Raw genomic sequence first — 25932 nt, forward strand, 5'->3', positions numbered from 1 at the left:
GGCGAAAAAGATAAAAAATAAATGAAACTCAATGTAATTGAAGTGTTTTTAGCTGAAGTGTAATGTAATTTATTTTCTTGACCACTTGTCATAAAATGTGCTACACATCACTGCATCACCTCTTTTTCTTTCCTCTTTCTTATCCTCTCTCCTTCCTTCTCCCCTCTGACCTAATTTGTGTTAGTAAACTATTGCACTCCTGACCTTTCCAAAACTCCTGAGGTGTAAGTTGAGGAGAAACCCAAGATGTTTTATTAAAGTCAGCAGCGCACCTCTGGCCCCATGCCTCTGTTCGCTTTCTGCCCTCTGTCTCCTCCATTTATCCCCCACCCCTCATGAAATATGAGGTCAGAGCCAGTCAGCTTGGCAGGAATTTGCAATATTCCCTCAAAACAGAGAGGTTAAAGAAGTGACTATTGACAAAAAGAGCACTGATATTCTACAGGCAAACACAAGATTTAAACACGTTTTAATATAAACCAGAAGCTGCCAAAGCTGACAATCTTGTGGTAGGGCTTCAGTGGCACACTTGAGAAAGATCAACTCATTAGTTAAATGACAGACTAAACAGTAAGTGTCATGCTATAATTGGTTGGTCTGTGAATACTAGTTTTTAGCATGTCTGTAATGCTTTTATTTGTTTTATAGAAAGTAACATACTGACACAAACAAATGGGTGGCAAAAAGGCAAAAGAATGAGGTGAGACACAATGTGTGTGAGTGTGTAGAATAAATCTGAATCTGCCCTGTCTTGTTGTAAACCACAGGGATCACCCTGTCTGATCTTTGACAGGCTCTTGTGTTTTATAAATCAGTTACAGTTTCATTTCCGTTAAAAACTTGTTGGTACAGTGTCTCACTGTTTTGGCCAAAACTTGAAAATGTGACAATGTTACTTTTATTCTGTGTGAAGAGATGAGTGGAGACAGAAAAGCAGCTAACGTAAAAACATTGGCATCACGTTGCTAAAGTCACCAAACCACTCTGTCACATCAGCCAAAAGAAAAAGAGCTGTTGTCATTTGCATTATTCTCACTGGGTAAGGCTAAAACAAACAACAATGCACACCATGCACTTTGAAGCATATGCACAAAATGAAGCTGTCTGCAACCCGACGGCAAGCTCCAATAATGACAAAGTATTACTGCTATGAGGAGGCACATTTTTTTGTTTGTTTTGTTTGAGGTAGATGTCTAGGATTAAAGACAAACTTCTCTGGAATTTGGATCTTCCATTGTGTGCAGTCACTTAATGTTTGTAGAACAGTAACAGGGTTATAATAGGAGCTGCTGGCAGTTCCTTTAAGGCTACTGCTGCTGGCACACCAAGTAAATAATTTGATGCCAGAAAAGGAAAGGAATTAATTGATTAGATGAATAATTGTATTTCAGAGTCAAGAAAGAAAAGAGAAACTATCATGCATAGGGCGGCTTTACTTTTGACAGTTCTTACAGATTGCACATAAAAATTTAAGCGAACATAACAGGTTTTACGCACAACTCTGGATATATTGTTGTATTAAACACTTACAAATACAAATTCCAAGTCCAACAGTGTATATCTGGTTATGTGGCTTTGCTGTTCCAAAAGGCCTGTGTCAGGACTTGCACTGCAGGTAAATCCTCCTGTGTCAGTTACAGCCTTTCTGCAAAAGTGGTAAAGCCCCTTTAGGCAAATTTTGTTTTGTGATATAAATAAAACTGACTTGGCTTTACAAGTCTAATTCAGGGAGACACACTGCTGGGTACTACATGCAGCTGGGTGGTAAAGCAGAAACACCCGCAATCACAGAGGATAAGGATTCAAACCTCCATGATAGCAAGCACACTTGTTTAAGAAGCTGAATATCTTCACACTGCAGTGTTGCAGCTCTGTAGCTGATCCTGACCTCTGGTCACAGTCAAGGTCAAAGTATCTTCTTATGTTATAAATAATATTAATTATGTCTTGCCAGAGGTGACAGCATCTTCATGTGTAGACGCATCAAAAGACAAGCTGACGGCCTCTGAGTTCCTCTTTCAAAAGTAAATATCATAGCAGTTGATTTTAAGTGCTTACTTTCTGTTTATCACTGCTGATTGTCTTGACTTAATAGAAGTTTATGCAGAATTTTGGCCGAGACCCTTTTAATAATAATTAGTATATTTAGTAGTAGACAGTTATGAAGCAGATGTTTGAACTTACTTATATGCAGTGCTTGTGACATTCTTGCTGTTAGAGTTTTGACTGCCATGTTCAGTTCAGCCATGTAAAAAGAAAAAGGTTGAAAGTCTAAAGCTCGTCACACAAGCAGCAAACAACAATCTGGCAAACAACAGAACATGCAGGAAAACACATTCATATTGTTAACTTCAATCACAGGTGCTTCATATACCGGTAAACCTCCTCTATTTTGAAATTGGCTCAGCTCTTAAAAGGAAATTATGTGAATAAAGAATTACAGCTCAATCTGTGAAAGGCTATTACCAGAACTTGTTCTGTTGTTTAATACCTGACGGGGTGCCTTCATCACAAAGCCAAGAATCCGCTATGTACCATACCATAGCAGTCAAAATATGGGGAGCAGTTTCTTCCTGCATTACAATCCTATATTCACATAACTTGAGAGTTGCAAAACCAGGCCTCTTTGGTCTTTCATACATTCATAATTAAATGTGACAGAGTTTTCTGCTGTTAAGACTTCATGGCACACAGTATATCCTTAGCTATTTGTATGAGAGTAGATAAGGCCACATGACGAAAGAGAAACATAGCCGTCAAAATGACATGAAACAGGTCAACATGCACCCAAGACCTGCAGAGCGGCCCAGCACACAGCCTTTAACACACACACACACACATTCCTGCACATGTTCACACCAGCAGACACACAACACAGCTGGATTCTATTACCCACAATACACTGCAGCCATCTCTCACTGTGAGACAGAATGAAAGGCTTACATAAACCTTTGTCCTCCCCCGTGATAGGAGAAAGGTAGAGGGAGAGAGAAAAAATAGAGTGGGAGACTAATAAATGAGTGTGAGGCAAACTGAGAGGGACACAGGAGTGAGAAAGAAATATTTGGTCTTAATAGCTGGTAGCTGACGATGGCCTCCATTCATCCAAATCTGATGTACCAAGCCTGACTCCTCTAAACTTAAAGCGCATGAGAAAAGCCAGATATGACCATGTTGTATGTTCTCTCAAACTGAGGTGAAGGGAGTCCTACAAAACCTTGTTGAAGCACAACAACTGCTATTTGACTAACTTGAAGAATTAAGGGATAAGTCTGCTTAATTACAACTTACTTACATGCTCTTTCGAAAGCTACTCCAACTGGACGATGAACTACTACAGTATTATGGGATGGTGGATCTCACAATATAGTTGCTTTCCACACTCTTGTTGAATTGCCATCCCAAACTCCCAACCTTATCTGGGGCATCCTAATCATTATCAGACATGAAATTAGTGGTTTGCAGAAACATTTGTCATGAGATTGTATTGTTTTTCCTCCTCATTCCTGTCAGGGGTGAGTACTGAAACGTCAAAGCAAGGCAACACAACACCTGTGGTTAAATCATGCCAGGAGTGGAAGCTTGGTATTCTACATTTATTTACACTCCTTGCCAGTGGAGAGCATTCTGAAGTTTAAATAAGTCACCCAAGGAAACTGGAAATATTGATGACAGAAACAACCACAGCGGCTGCGATAGAAGAGCAACAAAGAGAGCAGACAATTTGGAGATGGTGGATCAGTTGTATACGTACTGGTATCACTTTTCCCAGCTGTATGTTTCTTACGACAAAAGTGTCACCAGGTTGAAGATTGTTTTTGTCCCAATGTGAGCTGGGATTTGGGAAGCATTATAGCTAATGAATGATGGCTGATTTTTAGGAAAAACATCAGTGGTTTACCTCTATAGCAGACTGCAAACAATAGTTCAACCTTTAGATAGCATAAATCTTTTACTTTCTTTTCAACATTGATGTCTAGTCTTTAGCTCTAAACATGCTTTGGCGAAAGGGAAGGACAATGTGTTTTTCTTTTCCATTTTTATTTGAATCAAAGTTTTAAAAAAAAGAGGTTCGAGAGGTGAAGGAGGGAAAGTAGAGTGAGGAATGGAGGCACAAAGAAGAACGGATCATAAATTGTGTTAGAAAGTTGGTCTACAGGGAGATTACTTCATTTTCATGGAGGAAAAAGGGGGATGTGATGTACTTCAACTCCCACACCCCCAAAAATCCCCAAAGAGGAGTATCTTGTTACCTCATGCCTGAAAAGCTTACCAGTAAACTCGGTTTAACAACTTCTAAAACTCTAAATACCACAAAAGCTACTGTGTAAGCAGGTAAAGTGCATATACATACATGTGTCTGCACATGCACAAACAAGCATGTGTAAGGATATAATAACTTACATTACTCCAGAACATGTATAGAAATTGTCTAAGTCTACGATTTTATGCAAATTTTCATTTTATGCAAATCAATCAAACTTTTTTTCCATCCATTGGTTCATTCTTACAGTTATGAAACCAAACTATAGAACTGTGAACAATACAAGGCCACAAATAAGTTAACTCATAAGTGTGGATATAGCTTAAGTTGCTTTGACAACTCCTGACCTTTTAACCCCGCACACTCAAATCTCTCCATCATACACACTGCCCAGGGTATAGCCTATATTCTCAATAACGATCCATCAAGCAGTTTGAATGTAGTCAGGAAAAACTAGACAAATATATGAGGCAAAAGTTTAAATCATGCCAGAGTAAGAAAAATCCTACAAAGCCATTTCTGTTGGTCTTTGCATCCCTGTCTCGATCCAGTAACCCAAAGAGCTGTTTAGAGCGAAACAGGAAATTTCTTTGACGTGAACTAAACAAAGACTGTGAGTCATTCCCAGCAACTTAGTCCTCCTCTATGCAGCAGTTAACACCTGGGTGGTGACAACTGTTGTCTAGACCAGGCAGTGACAACTGTGATTTAGTCTATTAGGATAGAGAGAGACTCGCGTGAACCACGTTAAGAAAATCAGAAGCAACACAAAATATAAAACATGTAGAATTCTCTTACTTAAAGTCAATTAAATAAGGGAGATGTGTTAAGGTCTTGTTTTGGTGAGGCAGAAAAAAAACAAACCACCTCTTGACTCACAATAGCAGAACATAAATATGTCACACTAAACACAATGGAATGTGTGAAGGAAATAACAATCAAACAACACAAAACACAAACTCAGTCTCATCTCTCCTCTGTCCTATAACGTCTGTCCTTCATTTTAGCAAAATACATATACCCATCTATGCACTTATATACAGTACATACATACACATAAACACACACACACACAAAGGAAACATGACCAGTCACCTATGGAATAAACAAATAACACGGTGTGCCTCTTACTATTTGAAACTACAGTGAACCTCCCTCTCGAGCATCTGATCTGATTGTAATCACATCTTCTCCAACAGTCTTCCTTACTCTGTGCCTTTTATTGTAATTAACAGACAGCCTCTTTGTCATAGCCAGAATTAGCTTCACATACAGTACAAAGCTTCTTTAGCCTCCATATGAAGTCAGGGTCAGAGGTCAGGGTCAGGGTAGGGATCCAGTGTCTGCTTCAAGAATGCTAATACTTGACCTGAGAGCTGAGACGTAGCATATAGTCAAATTAAACCCACGCAACTTAATCAACCAGTTACCAACTATTTTAAATAACTTAATAAGTGAGGGACGCTTGAATTTTAAAATATGTTCCACTCTCGTTTGTTGACAAGACCCACAAGGCAGGGAAGGCAGAGTCAGCATACTGTCAGAACTAATCATCAGCAGAGTAGATTTTAACCATCCCTTAACCTGGTTACCCAGAGTAGTTACAGAATTGTTGTAAAGATATATAATCACATGATTGCATCAAACAAAGTAGATTACTGACTAATAATCCATCACCATTTGACAGCAGCCTTTGGCCAGCTCAGTGGATGGTTTTGGCACATGTGGCTGTCTTCGCGACGCCTGGGAGTTTGGGTGTCTGGCAATATTGCAGATATGTCAGATATGCTACATCTGCTATGATGAAAATGCAACGTGACATTTCGGTGTTCTGCTGCTAATTGTCAGACCTCAGTTCTCTTGTGTAGCTTCGGTAAACATTGCTGGCATTTGGACACAGGTGTAACTAATGTTACTGATAACTGCTGCATTCCATTTTGGTATTTCAGTACTAGGGCTCTGGTATTGTGCCTGCTGACTTACTGGCTTACTGGCAAACCTAAATGTAACACAATCATTATTAAAGTAACATTCTTAAAGATTTTCATTGAAATAAATGTCTATTAAGTCACTACCTATTGCCAAAGGTAACATAATGGTGACTGAGCCCATGGTTCACTGTTTTAAGAATTGCAATATTTATGTAGAGTATATAAAGTATTACAAACTGGGTATCAGTGGCAACATCATCAAAAAATGCTGTATTAAGTTACTGCTAAAGGCTGAATTCAACAGGTCGGCAGCCACATCGCAGCCGGAGCTGATCGCATCCATTCCTGACAATGCTTGTGATTTCACCAGACATGCCACAGCACGTTTCAGAAGCACCGCAGAAGAGGCTCTTAACTCCGCGAATAATACGCTGCAAGTCTATTTTTTACAGAAGCCCCATCAAGCAGCACAGAGCAGATAAACTAATATTGATTTTGTTTTCCTGGCCAATGCATTCTGTGACCTGTAATATTAAACTGCATTATCTGTTAGGCCTACCAGCAGTTACCAGAGGTGTCGCCAAATCAACCAGGACTGAAATCTTAAGGCTTATAACTTTAAGGTTATTAGTTATGGCTGTGTTTAAAAAGTCAAAATACCTATTGCTATTAAACTTGATATAGTCAAGGTATGTGGAGCTCTAATCTTTAAAAAAACAAACATACAAAAACATTTAGACAGATCACTGAAGTCCCACTTGCATTAACTGACTGGCATCAGCTGCTTCATTCACGCATCACCATCAGTGGGTTAATCATCAGCTGCTTGGCTACCAGCTGACTAGTAACATTCAATCATATTTATACTGGTGTATACAACACTCCTGTAACTAACACATCTCACTGCTTTTTTCTTTAATGCCAATTTGTCTGCCACAGCTCCTTATGAGCAAAACTTTTTGTTGTTGATTTAACAACTTTAACTGATTTAACGAAAATGGTTATGTGCAAGTTTATTGCATGTATACCTCATAAAATATTAACTTAATGTATTGAAATCTCCCTTGTCCTTGTCTTGTTTTTTTTTTTGCTTCAGTTTTAACAAAGCTACTGACCCTCTGGTCATAAACTTTCTAAGGGAATTTTCAGTTTGATCCGAACAAAATTTTACAGGTGTGAAACCTCCCCTGTATCACGGCCCGGACCAAACAGATGAAATTTGGTCTGATGAAAAGAGGTAGCCTCGGCCCGGATCAACTGAACCATGGTTCAGTTCATGTGAAAGCCTTTTTTGGATGGTTGGAACTACTTACAGGAATTTCGGTGGTTCCTGTGTAAACCAAAAACAAACAAATGCACGGAGAAATGCATTGAAACAAGTACACAATTATAAATCTCCTGTGACAGCTCATCTTTTGAAACAGACTGCCACTATGGAAGCAAATTGCCACTCAAGTGTTTGTTCTCTCTTCAAACGTAGGTGACGAAGGATTGCTTGCTTGGAGTCTTCTCCTCATTTCCTGCTGACAATGATTTCATGTTTGCACAACAATAACGTTTATTTGGCGAATCTGAACTAGCCTCGAGTTAAATTAGTGCTGCAGGTAGTAATGCTATAATAAGAACAATATAGTGGCAATAGAATGCATCTGTTCATTTCTCATTCATTCATTCTTGACAAAGCTACCCGTGGAACTGTATACAAACCGATCAATGTCAAGGGAGACGCAGCCCACATAGATGATGAAGACACTCGCATAATTGCACTGTGAAGCAAAGTAACAAAACATGAATTAATGTGAATGAATTAATGAAAATCATGCTTACATTACATGCATACATTGCTTGTGGCACAGTTGGGCACACACCCTTATTCAGGATGACTTTTAGTGATACCGGTTTTTCCACACACAAAGTGTGAATGTCAGTGATGAGGCGCCACAAGCATAATTAGGCTTTCTGCAGTAACAACTACATCTGCGTCTCCAAAACAGGTTGTGTCTTCGTTTGTGCATGTGTGTCTTTACACTTCACTGGCTCCAAGAATGTCCTGTCTGTCAACAGTTGTCAACAATGTCACCTGTACTCACCTACACACAGGTGTGCCAGCGGGTAACTGGCAATAGAAACAACGCTCTCAAACATGACTCTTTTCTTGTCCTGCCCTTCTTACTACTTGTACAAATTTGTTTAATTCTCCTAGGGAAGTTACAAATCCTTTAATGTATTTTATGAGTTCATTCTAGAGTCTCTACAGTAGAGTACAAAACGTTATTTTCTTGAAATTAGATTAGTAAGTACACAATTAGTCTGACAAAAAAGAAAGATGAGAGCTTCACACGATCAGTTATACTCATACTGTATGTTTATAAAAACTGAAGACACACTATTCCCAAAGCTGGAGTTGTCGAAAACAAACTGAACTACTCTTTTGCATTAGCTTGAGATGATTTTTCTTGAATGAAGCTACAATAAGCAAACCTTTCACCTTGAAGCACTGAAGTGCATTATTAGTTCTCCTACTTCACTTTCGGACCTGTCACTTCCTGCCCTGCCATCAATTATCGCTCATCTTAATGAGATGTTTATTTCTGGAAATGGCATTTAGCCTGATGCTGGCAGAAGCCACTCAAGCAGTAAATATTTCAGCCAAAGTAAAGGTTCACAGATACTTTAATAAATAAAGTTTCCTGTACTTTCTTTTTATTAATGCATTCTACCATCATTATAGTACTGTTGCACATTGCAGCTTTGAAGTCAAACAAACATCACTTCTCAGTGCTCTTTTATCTCCTGCCTCCCTTCATCCGTCTATCCATCCCACCTCCAGGCCTGATTCTTGACTGATGATCACCTGAGGGACTCTTAACCAATAGGGGCCCCTTCATGCTAGTTAAGCCCAGCTGTCATTTACCAAAGTGTGTCCTCTGGCAGGTTTTGGCTGGAATCTGGGGGATGGTAGATGGTAGATGCCTTCCCTCCAGTTTGTACAAGTCTCGACAGGTAGCAGTACTGGTAGAGACCCAGTTCTGGTTCTGAATGATATCTCTCTCTTTTTAATATCATCATCCTATACATTTCCTTTCTAGATAAAATACGGAATTTACATTTAAAAAAAAAAGAGACACAGAGACAAGTGAGTACAAAAGCAAGACTAAACAGAAATTATCTTAGTTTGGTCTTTCTTTCAGTGGGGTTACTTCAAGAATTAAGAAGACTGACAAACCAAACTCATTAATCTGGCAAGGAGCACACACATGCTGATGACAAACAGCTGAAATGTCTGAAGTGACAGAATCAGAAAGGCACGTTACAAAAATTAAGCATGCTTAATGCAAACGAGACTCCACTAGTGACAACGGGGGCCGAGTTATCACACTGCCAAGTAAGTATTCTTCTGACTAGCCCCTAGTGAACCTAACTTCACTCTCTGTGCAACCGCATAGCCAGACAAAAAAATCAGTGCAATTCTGCAAAACCATGCAGCATCTTCCATTATGTTTTTTTTTTTCATCCAATGCCAACATTTTAAAATTCTTACTTTCTACAATATCTGCACATGGCAACTATGTGCTAACCGTTCCTGCTTCAGCTTTCAGACCATGGTTGGGAAGCACAAGAGAGACTTGCTGACTTCGTTGTTAACTCCCATCACCTTATTCAGCAGATTGCAAGCAAATGACAGGGATTTGGCTTGGGTCTAGTATTTATTTATTGACAAACTGTAGCTGAAACGGTACATTCACATCACAGTTTAAAACTAACCACATTCTGCTCAGCTCACCAACGCCTGCCTGCTCTGCTCTTACTAGTATGTATTGGTGTCTTACTAGTTTCTATTGTCACTTGCAGATCACTTACTTTTACGTTGTTCCTGAAATGTAGGTCGCATTGTATAAAAGTGTCTGCCAAACGAGTAAATGTATTCTGACAATTTCATTTAACTTCCACTTGTATGCAACAGTACTGCTTGCTTTTACCGGTCATTTGGATTATGGATTGGATTATGTGGGGATTTAATGAATTACTTGCTAACTTTACCAGTAGATAAACATTACATTAGAACTTTCAAATAACCTCAATACAAATGTGTAAGAATGTACTACATACTGTATATTGTGAACTGAACAAAGCAAGTCCATGAAATTTGTGCCAAACAAATGTGTTCAGAATTGATGTACACTGCATGCTGGAGCACTTTTTGCATGGCTTGGTATCATCATGGGACTTCTGTCTCCACCAAAACCTACTAAGCAATTTGTGCTGGAAATTTACAGGCATGGTAGTCTCGCACTGGAAAATCAGTAACAATCAGTGCCGTTATTTACTTAAATCCTTCACCAGATGCATACGCACACACATAAACACACACATACTGAAACAGGCCCAAAGACCTCTACCAGCTGTCCCCTGTTGCCAGATCACCTCATTAACCCAGTGTTAGGTCCGGGAGCGTGGACAGATTTACTGCTGAGAGAGACTTCTATAGCGACTGTCAGTAACGACATACACACACACACATAATTATAATTGGATTATAAATGGCAAATGGGTTTACCTATAGAAAATGATGAACACAGAACATTTTATTAATATAAGGCACAAACATTAATGTTAAGTTAAAGTGTGTGTACAGAAATGTAACCCTGAAGTAGGATGTTGGCGTGCGTGTGTGTGTGTATGTGTGTGGCAGAGGGTATGTTTACTTTGTCACTTATCTATTTACTTAAACTCCTGACAGCTCCTTTCAAGTAAACACACACACTAACACACACACTCTCATTCTTGTCTCGGCTGGAAGGGGAATTAATTAGTGCAAACTGAACTGCATGTGTGTTTGTTTGGCTCGTTTAAAGCCAGTGACCTTGGCTGGTTCATGACCCAGAAACAAAGGCAGCATTTTACACAGGAACAGAAAATCTGATTTTTAACTCTTTGTGGTGCTGTTCAGAGCCATGGCTGGCTGTCTCCTCTGTCAAGTTTACAAGACCAGACCTGATCTTTTCACATTTTTCAGTGTGAAAGCAGCTAAAGACACATAAAACATGTCCTGGGAGGGCGACTCTGCTGAGAAGCCTTTATGTCTGCAAGAGAAGGAAAATATGGAACTAACTTTAGTTTAGACAGAGTTTATCCTGGGCTTTTTAAGCAATACGTCACTGCCAAAAAATCATTTCACACTACAATCATGTCACATGTGTACAGCTCCTTCTACTTTTGTTGAGACAACTTTTTCACAATTACTGTAAAAAAAAAATAATCAAAAAGTGGACATTTTATGCTGAGACCACGGCTGATGTTTACCTAAAGTGGCATGAGTTCAGACCATTAATGGCATCACATGCAAACACACACACAGATCAAAGTGATTATCTCCTCAACAGACCATTAATCCAGACAGGAACCAGGCTCTCTCTCTGTTTGCACTTGCCTCACTATCAGCAGTGACAAACATCAAACTTGTGAACGTTAAAATAACAGATAACTTAAGAGATAACTTATTCAAAGTGCCGAGTAAAGTGATTGAGAGTTTAATGTGCTGTATTAGGTCACAACTGTACTGGTGCAGAAAAAACAAATAACCGAACAAGTGATTTAGTTGAATGGGGTCAAAGGTCACGTTAACACTGTCTCGATCCTTTTGTTTGTTTTCTTTTTAAGTAAGATAAAGGTTTTTTTTTCCTTTCTTGTTTTCATACTTTCTTGTCTTATGTAAGAAGGAATTAACTTAAAATCAATTTTGGTTTCATGGTAAAACAGAATATGACTCTGTGGAGTCTGACTCTCACTATGTAGGTGCACAGCTATGCAGTGAACTAGCTAAACACACTTCCAATAAAGGACAGCATATTGCCAAGTTATTTACTGGCAGCAATTGTGTAACTGTGAAAACAGGACTGAAAAACAATTCAATGACAGCGATTACAAATCAGAAAACAATGACATTCCATAAGCAAGAGTTAGACCAACGTTATTGTAAAATGAGTAACAAGAGAACTGGATTTAAAACAAAGTGTGCAGCCTGTGTCAAAGCCCAATGCAATTCTTGTTTTTGGTTGCAAACAGACATTTTACTTATTCTGCGAGCCTTACTGTACTCTGTGTAGAGAAACTGGACTCTGAGGAAGAGAAATGTGAAGGAATGGTGGCGACACACTCCATCGCAGACTGCACACTGACACATGACTCTGGAAAAAAGCCCTGAGGCTTGTAGGTATATTTGGAGAGGCGATGGCCTTTGCACTGACAAACAACACTTTTCTGTTCAGGGTAAAAGATAACTTGGCTATTTTAAAAAATATTTTTAAGACATTTTTAGCTTTTCATTAAAATACATACAAGGAGAGGGACAGAGTGATCACAAATAGCCAGCAGAATGTTGCCTAAAAGTTTTTTAATCCTCGCGGAAACAGTTGGATTTAATTTGAATGTTTAAACTATTTTTAATCTTAAAAATAAAATGGGCCAGTGAAAGCAATCCTTTGAAGATAATTTCTGGTCTGTGCGATTTCATGGGAAGATATGTGAGTTGTAACTAGCATGGGCAGTTAGGCGGTGTTAATCACAAGTGTGAATCTGTAAAGAGATGGATATCACACAGATCTGAATGGATTTCTTCACATTAGCTTTGATCACAACAGCTGCGAGTAAAATCAAAGGTATGTATGAACAAAATAAAGACATTTTCCTTTAGTCACATGTTTTCCAATAGATTGATCACAGCTCAACAACAGTTTGTCCACAAAACAGTACTTTAATCCTAATGCAAAATCACCCAGGGCATAAATATTTTGTTATTCAACTTTTAGCACATACAAGTAAATTTCTCAGTGGCCCTGGTTGAGTTCTTGTGGCCCAGGTTCATGTGGTTTCCACTTCATTTAAATTCTGGTAGTTGTTGCCTATTTAAGTGTTTGGTAAGTGCATACTGTATACTGTCCTGTATCTGTTAAAAACACATTGTGCAAGAGCATATGAGCCACACAGATGGTTAAAACAACAACTGAACATCTCTATAGGCTCAGCTGTTCTTCAAGCTGCCAGTTATGAAAATACTGTATGTTTGTTTCAACTGTAGGGACATTACTGAGTGAACTTACAGTTTTTACTCCATGTCCACTGTTATTTGCTTACTCAGCTGTCTGGTGTACCGACCCTGTTGTGTTCTTACTCTTTAGCTGTACACTCCATTTAAAATGTTTTCTCTTAGTTATTACCCACTCTAACGAGGCAGAGAATATATGAAGGACATTCATATAAAACAACAAGTTAATGGTGCATTTAGTAATCCATTGCCTTTAACAACTGGCAGACTATAGGAAACTGCAACAAACTTTGTAGAATGCCTCAAATGTGCACATGCACAAAAACCCTTCTATCCCTTTGAATAATGGCAGCCGTTAAATCTTTAATGAGCAGACAGTTTAGTGAAGGCCAGAAGAAGCCAACACAGATATATTATGTTCATTTTCTGCTATGAAGCTATGAAATTGCTTCATCAATCGTTGCTACCTCAGTGTGTTTAATACGTCCCATCTGTTCCAATGAGAGTAACAGTCTGGTGTGTTTTGGCCTCGTCCGAGGTATGAAGCAGCCTTTCTCCAGTTGATTGACCTGCTGACTGCTTGTCTTGGACTTGTATTGGTCTGTCTGTATTTATGGAGTGTCTTGGTTTAGCCAGCGGCCATTGCGCTTACACATAACTGACACATAGACATAAACACTGTCTCCGCTTTAAAAGAAAGGGGGAAAGAAGAGTTCAGCACATATCAGAGTACAACGTTTTGATAGTGGACCCTCAAATTAATAATCTGTACCCTATAATTGTTTAAAGTGTTCTTTTAAATTATGAATCGGTGCACACAGCACACAAACAGAAGCTAGCAGACTGTTAGGAGATATTCGCTTATTTTGACAAAATAACGTGTAATGAATTAAAATCGCACACCCCATCTTTAAACACAAGCGGACCATTAACTGTATATTGTCCATAACCTGACAAATTTGCCTACGGAGTAGCATGTGTACCAGCTAGCTGCTTGTTAGCAAAGAGTAGACAACGAGCACAGAACAAAATAGCAACATATGTAGCAACAAATATTTGTTTCCCAAAATGGTCGTACCTTGTTGCTACCACCGTGGTTCTAACTTATTTTGAGCCAACATATTTTCAACTAACATGTTTCCAGGTGTGTTCGTCTGACTTTCACAGCAGGAAATCCACAAAACATTGTCATATTCTGCCTAAATATGTCAGTTGTGACCAATAAGTGACATTATTATGTTAACTTATTATTTAGGCTTTTCATATTTTAGTTGTACCGACAATAACAAGAAAATCAACAACATAATATATAACCTAATCATTTTATTTAGCTTATATATGACTACTACTGGGTGACTATTAAATTCAGTTATTGTGAACAGATGGGTAATCTGTGAGAAAAACACCTGTTCGTAGATGGTCTACAGATAGGCTACTTAGTACTGAAATAATGCAACCCTACCCATGACCCGATAAATACATTTAAAAGTACTTTTACAACTACATTTAAAAATATCTTCACCTTAAATATGTTTGTACAGCAGGATTATCTAAGATTCCCTACTTAAAACACATTAAATCCTCCTCCTAACTGTGAACTAAGCTTCTAACCACAGGTCAGGAGCTGTAGTTCGAATTATGCAACTTAACGACAGAAGTCACAAACATTAGTCGGATCTACAGTTTTAGGGAACACCTGCATCGCTTAACGATGGTTTGTCCCATGTAAGTTACCAACTTAGTCACCTCTATAGTTTGAACTGGGGTTTTGGGAAAGCGTTGCATTGCAACTGCATAGTTCCAACCAAGGAAGTTGCTATCGTAGTTAGCAACGATGCTTTTGGGAAACGCACCCCTGAATAATGCATCCTTAAGGTCCTTTTCAATTTCTCAGACACTTTGCAGTGGACATTGATCAAATTCGGTTATCACCACATATTTTTGCTGGATCTCAAGGATTGCTACTTCTATTAAGTGTAATAAATATTAATGAATCTAAATTATCATAAAATATATACTTCAAATAATTTTTCAGCATTGATGAACCCACAAAGAATATATCGTTAGTAGCCTACTTGGTGCATGCAATTCTTGGCAGGCATGCAAAACTCAACAACACCAGACTCTGCTTTCCCTAGTTTAAATGTTCGTTCATGCTGTATGTGTTTGCTGTCTTTTTTATATACATACACTCCTACACATGCACACGCAACACACATTTCCACCTTTCACTCTTCTCCCCGCCAGTGTACATTATAAGCTGCTACAGCATAACTTTTGATCTGCTTGCAAGCTCTTTGAAGTGGCTTTCGGTTCTCATCTGTGAACAAGATGTCCATATTAAAAATACCACAGGCTCGCCCACAGCCACAGTTTTCTACACTGGGTTCAGTAGGCAGAGGATGTGTAAAGTGCAGAGTCAGGTGTAAAGCAATTTAGACCAATGCTTTATCTGAGACAGCACTAACTAAAACAGAGGGTTGGTTAGAAAGTCGGAGGGAGTGTCAATAAATTGTAATGACCTTTTTTTTTTTTTACCAGATAAACCTGATTTGTCTATTGGTGTCTCTATCCTTTGTACTTTTTACAATAATGCGAAGAACAAGACTACAGACAGCTCTTCACTGTGTCCATACTGAACATTCACAATCGTTTGAAGTTGACAGGTTTTTTTTGTGGACACTGTTTGCTTGGCGTAATTACTCTCGGCTTTCTGCATATTTTAATATTTGAGTTTCTGATCTACAGCAAACCAACCATTGCAATGTCACCCACAAACAATAAAAGACAGCTTTGCCCTGCATCTGCCTTTTTTGTCACTGCACCAAACAAAGCTGTTTAATTTACATAAACACGCTCACTTCCACAGTAGTTTTATTTAGATGCTTTGGATTATATGTATCATTTATCATGTCCCTTTCACCTTTTTCCACCCATGATTTATTGAGGGGTTTTTTCAACTTTGCCATCAATGGGCTTATTGTTGCACCAGTGAAGACAGACATGTCAAGCACTAGAAAAATATTTATATTTTGTGTGTTACAGTAAAATATGAAACTTTTCAAAAATGTCCCGACAAGTTAACTCTGCTTTTTCTTAATGTCATGAGAACAAATACATCCAGTACTACATGACAAAAGAAGTTATTGATTATTGACTGATTGTTTGGTACTTGCTCAGTAGGTAAGATTCCTAGATTAATCTGGATTGCAAGTTTCACTCTGATTCAACACTCTCTGTATGGCTCCCTCTCTGTTCCTGTGTTTCTTCTGCTTTTTCAGTTTCTTGTCGCAGTCTGCGGGTTGACTCCCCCTTTGACTCCTGACCTCTTAATCCCCTGCCAGCTGCAGCAAGGCCTCCAAGGATGACTCTGTGATTGTGTGCATGTGTGAATCTGTGAATGTGTGTGGAAAGAAATATTTATGCAAGAATCAGTGTAAGATTCTGAAGAATTCTGTATATACCTGTATTATTTGTTAAAATCAGCAATGTCTTCCAAATTCATTGGAATATATTATCATAAATGTGCATGTATCTTTATGTGTGTGGATTGATGAATGTGCATGTCTCTGGTCTTTTCAGCAGCAGTGTAGCTCTAAGACTATGAAGGACTGCGTCAGTTAAATAATGGGCTGCATAAGTGAGTATGCAAGTATAGACACATAAACAGCCATTATAATTATTGCAAATACACATGAGGTGATTATTTACACATGTGTCTGACTTGGGGCCAAGCAGGAAACTCCAGGTCTGAAATTAAGCCAATGCAGAAGTGCCTTCAACCTGCAATCTTTCTAATGGTCAGCAAGGGGGACTCCACTGGTTGCAATAAGAAGTCCGATAGTATGTAAGCTTATGTGACAATTACGCTACTTCTCACTTGATTTATTACCTCAGTAAACACTTTCCTAATAAGTTAATGGTCTCAACCGCTAGTTTCAAATCTTCATCAATACAGCATGATGTTCATTTGGTAAATTAGGGTCCCATTTAGAGTAAAACAGATGATTAACAGGGTATGCTTTAGGGTGTGGTTACCTTTTAATTGACAAGCCGCGACTACGACAACCTGTCAATCGTAGCAAATGTGTATCCCTCATCATCTCCACCCTCTCATCCAAATACGGTTTGGTTTGGTTTCCAAAAATCCAAGATGGGGACGGCCCAAATGCCAAACTCAAGGCTTCAAAACGGTAGTACATAAACCAATTGGTGATGTCACAGTGGCTGTGTCCATTTCTTTTATACAGTCTATAGGCCAAACAAGTCAAATCAGTCCAAATGTTCCTGGTTGAATTTGTTCAGGAACAAGCATGTTGCCACTTGGGCAGTCAAAGTTGTTCTTCTGCAGATATAACAGTATGTTTTATTAATATACTTGGACTGTAGTATAGCTACAGACCCTTTTAGTCCATTGGGTTTGTGTAATTGAACCCATTCTCATCAAGTAATAACTATGGCACACTGCAATTTATGATTTAGTTTAATTTCATCATCTGACATTTGAAAAAGAGGAATCCTTAAATTAAACACTCAACAGCTAGTCTGTGGTGATGCTCTCAGTAGCCTCAGTTTCCTGGGAAACCAACTGCAGTCTTTAATTTCAATAACCTCATCCTCCTTTTTGCTCTTCCATTGCTACTTGTCCAAATAGTACTAGACTATAAATACAGTCTAAATGTACTCATGTCACAATATTCAATAAATTGTCTGAATCCAATACAATGAAACAGGAAATGGTCACAAAACCAAACAACCAAAGTTATCTAACCAGAGCTTCAACCAACTAATTATCCTCCAGTTCAATCTAGAAGTCCACAAACACAAAAAAGGAAATATCAAGCACTGGTGTATTTATAAAAAAATATCTTTACATTTATTTTAAAATCACACCAGCATTAAAAATGGGAGTTGTAAATTGTGTGAATTTATTGTTCTCTTAGTGACCAAGCTTAGGGTTTATATTCCCCTTTATTATGTCTTAGTTGAATGAAATGTACAATCCTAAGAAAAAATGTTAAGGGGGTGATCAATGGCACAATACAGAGAAAGCATGTTGCTAGCTTGTTAGTGTTTTAGCAGTAAGCTCGCCAGCTACAATAGTTTATCAACTAGCCCTGTAAGTAATCACAGTGTCACCTTTGTAGAGTTTATCATTGGACAGATTGTTAGTATATACTCAGATATGCAGACAGTTGGGGCGGCTGTGGCTGAGGAGGTAGAGCGGGTTGGCCGTTAATCGGAAGGTCGGCGGTTCAATCCCTGGGCTACTCTGCCAGTGTATGAGTGAGTGTGAATGTTAGTTTCCGTTTGAGCACTTAGGCTCAGTGTATGAATGTGTATGACTGGTGAATGCAGATGTAGTGTAAAAGCGCTTTGAGTGCTCAAAAAGACTAGAAAGGCGCTATACAAGTACAGAGCATTTACAGTTTTCTGTCTCTGTATAAAATTTGTCTGTGTAAAATTTGCAAAAAGGCCAGCAGATCAAAAACTGCAGTTTACATGGCACGGTGGTCTGGTGGATAGCACTGCGGCCTCACAGCAAGAAGGTCGCGGATTGCCCGGTTTCCCCGGCCTTTCTGTGTGGAGTTTGTGGGAAGTCAGTGTGGGTTCTGTCCGGGTGAACCCACTGTCCAAAGACATGTGGCCTAGATTGATTGTTGTAAGTGTGACAGGTTGTCTAAGTGTGGCCAGGGTGTACCTCATCTTTCGCCCAATGTCAGCTGGGATTGGCTCCAGCAACCCTGTACGCAGGATAAGCAGTTGATGATGGATGCATTTCCATCAGAGTATATTTAATGTTTTGAGTAAGCACTAATGAATTTGCCAGTCCAACGATTTGGTTGAAAAAATTTTTTTCAACGTTACATTACATATAACTTTTAATGGCTACATTTGTAAAGGAAGCAGCTATATAACAGTTATATGTAACCAAAAAAAAATCACTTTTCAAACAAATTTAGATCACTTTTAACTTACAGATCATGACATATTTTGATCAATTTGTTTTAATTAGCATTTCAGTTATCTTGTTGGTAACATTTAGTTTATCTGCATTAACATTACTACAAAAATATCATTAAGGGTTAAAAGGACAAACGGGCAAACACAGACAAAAGCAGGTTGCACCGTGCAACAAAGGGACAGTAAAAGGGAACATGATACTACATGTGCACCTGAATGCAGACACACATAAGCATGGAACACATTCCCCCAAACTTACACCTGAGGAAAGTATGGCTCATTAATCTTTCACATGTCCGGACATATACGACGTGCTACACACGAGCGTGGACTTCGGAGCACGCGTCCATGGTAACCCACACTGCCGGTATACCTTTGTGTCAAACGGCTTCTCTCTTCACCTGTGGTGCTTTTGAGTTGTTCAGAGCAACGTAGACCCAGATCTCACCCCTTTGAAGTGCTTTGTGAGGCCCTGCAGCCCCCAGGCCACTGTCTACTTCCAGCCTGTTTGTGTGTGTTGGGGAATGAGGGCTGTTGCATGGGGATGAAAGAGAGTGTGTGTGTGTGTGTGTGTGTGTGTGTGAGCCCTCAGGAAAATAAGAGAGAGGGGCTCAGAAAGAGGGGGCTGGAAGGTGGGGATACCCTATCTCACCAATTCCTACACTAACTCTCTCTCACACACACACACACACCTTGCCCTCAGGTAGTGGTATGGCTGCTGCAGGGGTAGGGTTGTGTTATCTTAAAGACTTCAACTGATTAGGTGTTAAGTCAGAATATAAAAGCTTTCCATATACAAAGTCCCTGACTCCCCTTGATTTTTCACACAGCAAAAAAATGTGTTTAATACCTGGTTCACAAATTTGTTGAATGCATTCATTTTCAGATTATGAATGAATTGTCTAAATGACTAGCTCTTATTCTTATGTTTTTATAATGATTTTTAATGGTAAAATAAGTTGTTTCACACAAAAAGGCAGATATTGTAAGTAATTAAATTAGAAATGGAGGTAGAAGATAAATTCATCGTGTCATATTGCAAAAACCATTATTTACGCAGAATGAGTGCTAAGGCTTATTTTTGTTTTTCACAATGCGTAAATCTATACATTGTGAAAAACAAGTTATTGCTAGGTGCACAAAATATTATTGTTATTTTTGGTCAAAAGGTAACTGCTAACTACATTAGCTTACCGCTCTGTCATACCACCAGGCAGACTCTGGCTATCTCAAAGTGAATCTGATCAGATCTAGAAGGGCAGACAGAAAGAAGACTCTACATACTGATAGCATACTAACAGCTCTCAGTTTTAGTTTGCTGACGAGTAATCAAGCCATGAGAGCTGACTGAACAGTGTGCAGATTCTACTTCCTTCAGTCTGTCCCTGCTATGTAGCCAGGCAGCTAGCAAGCTGCAAAAGCAAATGTGAAGAGACAGAAATTAGCAAATTAATTAGTATGCAGACTTTTCTGCAGCACTTACATTGACAGCCATGTGGCGCAGGTCGTCAAAATTCTTGCACAACTGTCTTGCACATCAAAATAAAAAATGTTTTAGCCCCTCCTGCATTTTGCAGGACAAAATGATTAAAAGTGTGAATCGTGCCCGAGCAACTGAAAACGGGTATTCACTCCACACCTCTTCAAAGATAAATCCAACATACTAAATGTGGTCTAAATATATTCTGGACAAGATGTGTAGTTCTTGTAACACTTCATTTAAAGGAGATGAACTGAAAGACAAACTGCGGATATCAGGTTATCAAATCGTTCTCATAACCTCAGTCTGGTATTTCCACATTGAGTAATCTGACCACAGACCTGCTGTTGGAGGCATCTTTCTGTCCTGGTGCCTCCTGGTACCACAGAGGAATGTTACGAGGAATCTATATGTGCCACACACTTTACCTTCCTACTGAACCGCCGTGTTTATAGAACACACTGTGAGGATTGGGGGGGGGGGGGGTACTTAGAGACACGCTTCATGGGTTAAAAAAGGAGTAACAACCCCTAAGCCCTCCCTGGGGGTGGATGGGGTCGATTTCTAGGAAAGTAGAGTTCCCCACTGGTGAGCATGTTAAGTCTCAGTCTGTTATAGGTTTGAGTTTAGAATTCCTCAGGTGGCAAGGAACCTTGAAAAGACGTAAAGAAAGTATTTATGTTGCTGTAAACATAAACCAAGCAATATCTCACCTGCTATAATTTAAATAATAGTATTTAGCAAGTTCATGTTATATGAATATATATATAGATATATGTGAGGTATATAAAGGTATATAAATATATAAAGATATATGTGAGGCTGCAATAGAAGAGCATTTATAGTGTCTGACAAATATTGAGGCATTATACAGTTAGTGACCAACTAATATATTTACCATTTAAAAACAATCAGTTAAGCATCCAACATCGCCCGCCTCCGGCCCTGCTACTCTACTACTGCAACAGCATCCTCTACGGTTCACCTAACAAAACCATCAGTAAACTTCAGTACATCCAGAACTCCACTGCCCGCATGCTCACTTCCAACCGACCCAGAGACCACATCACCCCCATCCTTCACAACCTTCACGGGCTCCCAGTTAAAAACAGGATCCACTTCAAAATTCTACTCATCTCCTACAAACCCTTAAACAAACTGGCCCCACCCTACCTCCTCCCTCGCCGCACCTCCACTAGTCGCCTCAGGTCCACGGACACAACAACACTAAAAACCCTCATGACAAAGCGGTCATGGGCCTATTCCGTTGCTGCACCCTGCCTCTGGGACGTCCTCCCTCGCCACATCCAACAGGCTAACTCCATGCCATCTTTCAAACAGGCCCTCAAAACCCACCTTTTCAAGACTGCATCCCCAGTTATCTTCCTTCCCCTATTTTTTCAGTATTCCAACTTTTATATCATTGCAAATTGACTGTCTTTTGGTTTTGGACAAAACAAAACATTTATGTTACCTTGGTGTTTCTGTAATTGTGATTAGCATTTTTTCCAGCGATTAATCAACAACAAAATTGTTCATAATTGTGCCTCTAGACACTTGCAATTTCAGTTGATACTGCATAATTTCGGAAAATGCCAGACGCGTGAGCAAAAATGGAGCAACCAGGGAACCAAACCATTGTCAGCATTTGTTATCAAAACAGCTTGTTACTGTAAATGGTTTCCATATGGTTGCAGAGTTCCAGGTAGGCCTTTTCATGCGGGGGAAATCAGCCCCGCGCAGCATAATGACTGAACTGAGCAGAATGATTTATCAGCAGTCAGAGGCTTGATGCTGGACGTCCGCTCCATCTACTCAGTCCCCACTTCCTTATACACTCCCAAATGAGCTGACAAGCCGCTCAGCCCATACCCCCTTTACACGTACACAACAGCAAAAGGAGGGAGAGACCAAGATTTATTCCACCTGTTTTATGTGACGCTTGATTTTGTGCTTAAAAAACGTAATAATGGAAACTCCAGAAATTGTAAGTGAATGTTTTCCAGCCTGAGGTTGGAAAATGGCATATTGATAAAACACAAAGCAATGGAGGAAATTCATTTTTGTCTCAAGTCACCATGTTGAGCATTTTTTATTTGATTATAGCCTCTTTCGATACGATTTTGTTAGAAATTTTGTTTAAAAATTTAAAAACAATCCCAGTGAAAATTGGTGCAGTGTTTGTACTCTCTCAGCTGGATAAATCCAATTAATTCTGTATGCCATGTAGCTAGAGTGCAGTTATCACAAAACGGCTGATAGAAAAATTGTTAATGGTTCTTTAGCCTAATTTCTGACAAAAATATTGCGCAACAATTTGAAGAAAACACAATGAATCGTAAATAGATGTATTACATTTTTAGACGTGCAATCTCTCCTCAACATTATCCAGGTGTTTTAGTTGCCTCACGCTGACCACACCTTTTCCATATCCATGATCTTTCCCTAATCTTAATCATAACAAAGTTGCCATGTGCAGATATTGTAAAAGGAAAACATTTTTAAAAGGTTGGCTGTCATTGAACATAATCAGGTTTGCAGAATCGGCTGTTATCAATGTTTTGTCAGGTGATGGGGCTGGGTATCATGAGGATTTGAGTGACACTCTGTTCCACATGAAAGAGAAATCGGGAGAAAAATATTAGGCTAACAGCAGAAAACCAAGATGGAAAACAGAAACCAGAAAAAGAGAGGGTGAGGCTGGAAATGAGCCTCTCTGCAGCGGTAAAAATGTCACTTTTGCACATGTCAAACACAGTGGAAGGGGAGTACAGGAACTGAATGACAGAATGGCAAAACCGGTCCAGACAACAACATCAGTTTGATAGCCAAGAAAGACTTTCAGTGATTTAACAGTACCAACATCTTCTAGGAAGCAGGACTTCAGTCTTCAGAAATTAAGAACAGCCAGTTGTGTCACTGATGTTATTTCCCTATAAAGTCTACCAACCAGTGGTGACCGAAATCTGACCTACAGGGTGTGTGTGTGTGTGTGTGTGTGTGTGTGTGTCACATCACAGCACCACAGGGCACACTTAAAACCCACTAAGAGGAAGGGCTTTAAGTTGGTGTGGCTGATAACAACTTAAATCTCATCTACACACACAATCCAATCCACGATTCCATCCTCTTCACCTAGTACTTCTTAACTTTCTTCATGGGGTTATTAACTCCCAAACGGGGGAGCTTTCCTTTGGATTCGTCCCTATTTAGTTGTCATGGTGGCATGACCCGAACACTTATTAGCTGACCCTTGGGATTAGTCCAAGCTGGAAACGGGGGGGGGGTGGGGGGTTAAGCCTTCCCCTCGAGGTGCTCGCTGCAGCATCTCACAAAAACCTTAATTAAATTGCTGAGACACCAAGTCAGGAATGTTTGCTTTGCTCTCCCGTACGTATTCCTGTCCATCCCTCTTACTCCACCTTTCTTTGCTTTTCCCATACTCATAGTCCACGCTGGGTTTGTTTTTCTGCCTGCTCACTAACCAATATTGATTTGGAGAGCTCTTATTGCCTCATGGAGCCCACAGACAGTGAAGGCAGGTTGCAATGTAAGGTAAAGATGGCATCTCGTGGTCAGCATACCACTGTCTATAGATGTCTTAGATTTGTCTGAACAGCTCAGTCATGCATTACAAACTCTCCTTAACATATTGCTCATGCATTACCAATTTTTAGCATGCCGTGCAGGTTTAAAAGATATAAATGGGGGGGGGGACTAAAAAAAGAAATACATGAATAGAGATCACTATTCAGTCAGTTTCTATCTTTTCTACAGGTAGATCTAAAAGTGGAATAAGGTAAATATCTATATTACATTGTAACTGCACAACTCAACACTATCCTTATTAACAAAGGAGATTATTTTTCTGAACAAGGACTGCACATACATACAGCACCTGAAGCTGCAACATGCAAAGGATTTAATAGATTTAATAGATTAGCTAAATAGTTGTCAATTGATTTTCTGTCTGTCGGCTAATCGATTAATTGACGAATTGTTAAAGCTCTATATAGTAGAGTAGATCATCAGAGTTCACCCACAATAAATAACTAACATCTAGTGCGCAAATAAGACATTGACTATAAACATGTGCAAACCTAAACACACACACAGAGACAGACAGAGAGAGAGGGAGCGAGAGAACCGCACTTGCAAAGGTGAAACAACATGTAAATACCATAACTTATTAAACCCAGCCTTTATGCCCCAATGGGAATATCTTGATCTGTCAGCCAATCAAACCGATTGAAGTCTCGCATAACAAACAGCTAAAGGGGCAGATAAGAAACCTCCAATTCGATACATTCTACACAAACACGGTCTGAAGCAACGACAACGATAAGAGCTAATCCTGTTTCCACGTAGCCTATCTCTCCAGCAAACACCCAGTGTCTCTCCTGTCCGTGCGTCCCCCTGAGCGCGTCTGGCCGGCAGATCCTGACCCGAGATAGTGACCCGCGCGCCGGGAGAGGAATGCGAGCATACGCTGACAAAGTTACACAAGGGAAGCTTTCACGTGTGAAGAAGCTGGGTAAAGGCACTAAAAGAGGCTGTGGCTGGATCAATTATAAGAGCCTCTCAGACTGATAGGGTTTGAATCGATTACACAGCATCTAAAAGACTTCATGCACGAGGAGAGTTTCATTGAAAAAGGTAGTAAAATCGAATAAATTTCATCTGAGGAGCAGAGTTATTGTTCTATTCAGCCATGTTGTGCATAAAAATACATTACATCTGCATTTCATTCAAGCTTACCTTAGTAATCCAAAGTCCGCGGGCAGCTTCAACTCAAATCCACTTTGTCTGCCTGTCTTTCTGTAAGCTATGCAAAGAACCAAAACTTGTAACGCAGCAGAGTGTCCACACGAAGTTCAAACCAAAAGGTGTATCGCTGCAGCGCACTCGCTCCGTCTGTCTGAGTTGGAGACCCAGGTCTGCCAGCGTTCAGGGGCGCACAGACTTTTCAACAATAGCGCTCATTGAAGTACAGGAGGCGAGTACTTAAACAAGCTGGAGAAGTGGGAGGTACCGTGTGAAGCCGGAGCGTGCGGTCGTGCGCGTCCCCGAGGCAGGCTGCACCTGCAAAACATATCAACAGCAGAAAGGTTGGGTTTATTCTCCACTTCAAAGTGACCTTTTGCTGGAATGCAATTTACAACTTTATTACTAATTTAGTAAAGCCTAATATTACTAATAATACTATACCGTTGTAATTTTTAAATCACTCTTAATTGGTTATATATTA

General features: G+C 39.5%; 1 protein-coding gene across 1 annotated transcript in view; it reads right to left on the minus strand.

Moving 5' to 3' along the window:
* Nucleotides 1-25666, minus strand: part of LOC119898650 (vasorin-like) — a 33160-nt gene extending 7494 nt beyond the window's left edge. Inside the window, exon 1 of the mRNA XM_038712825.1 lies at nt 25443-25666. The gene's annotated coding sequence lies outside the window, so the exon portion shown is untranslated. The remainder of the gene's footprint in view (nt 1-25442) is intronic.
* Nucleotides 25667-25932: the final 266 nt, after the last annotated feature.

This window comes from Micropterus salmoides, unplaced genomic scaffold (genome assembly GCF_014851395.1).
Source record: "Micropterus salmoides isolate LMB-PRFRI ecotype aquatic unplaced genomic scaffold, ASM1485139v1 Ms_hic_scaffold_12, whole genome shotgun sequence".
NCBI lineage: Eukaryota > Metazoa > Chordata > Actinopteri > Centrarchiformes > Centrarchidae > Micropterus > Micropterus salmoides.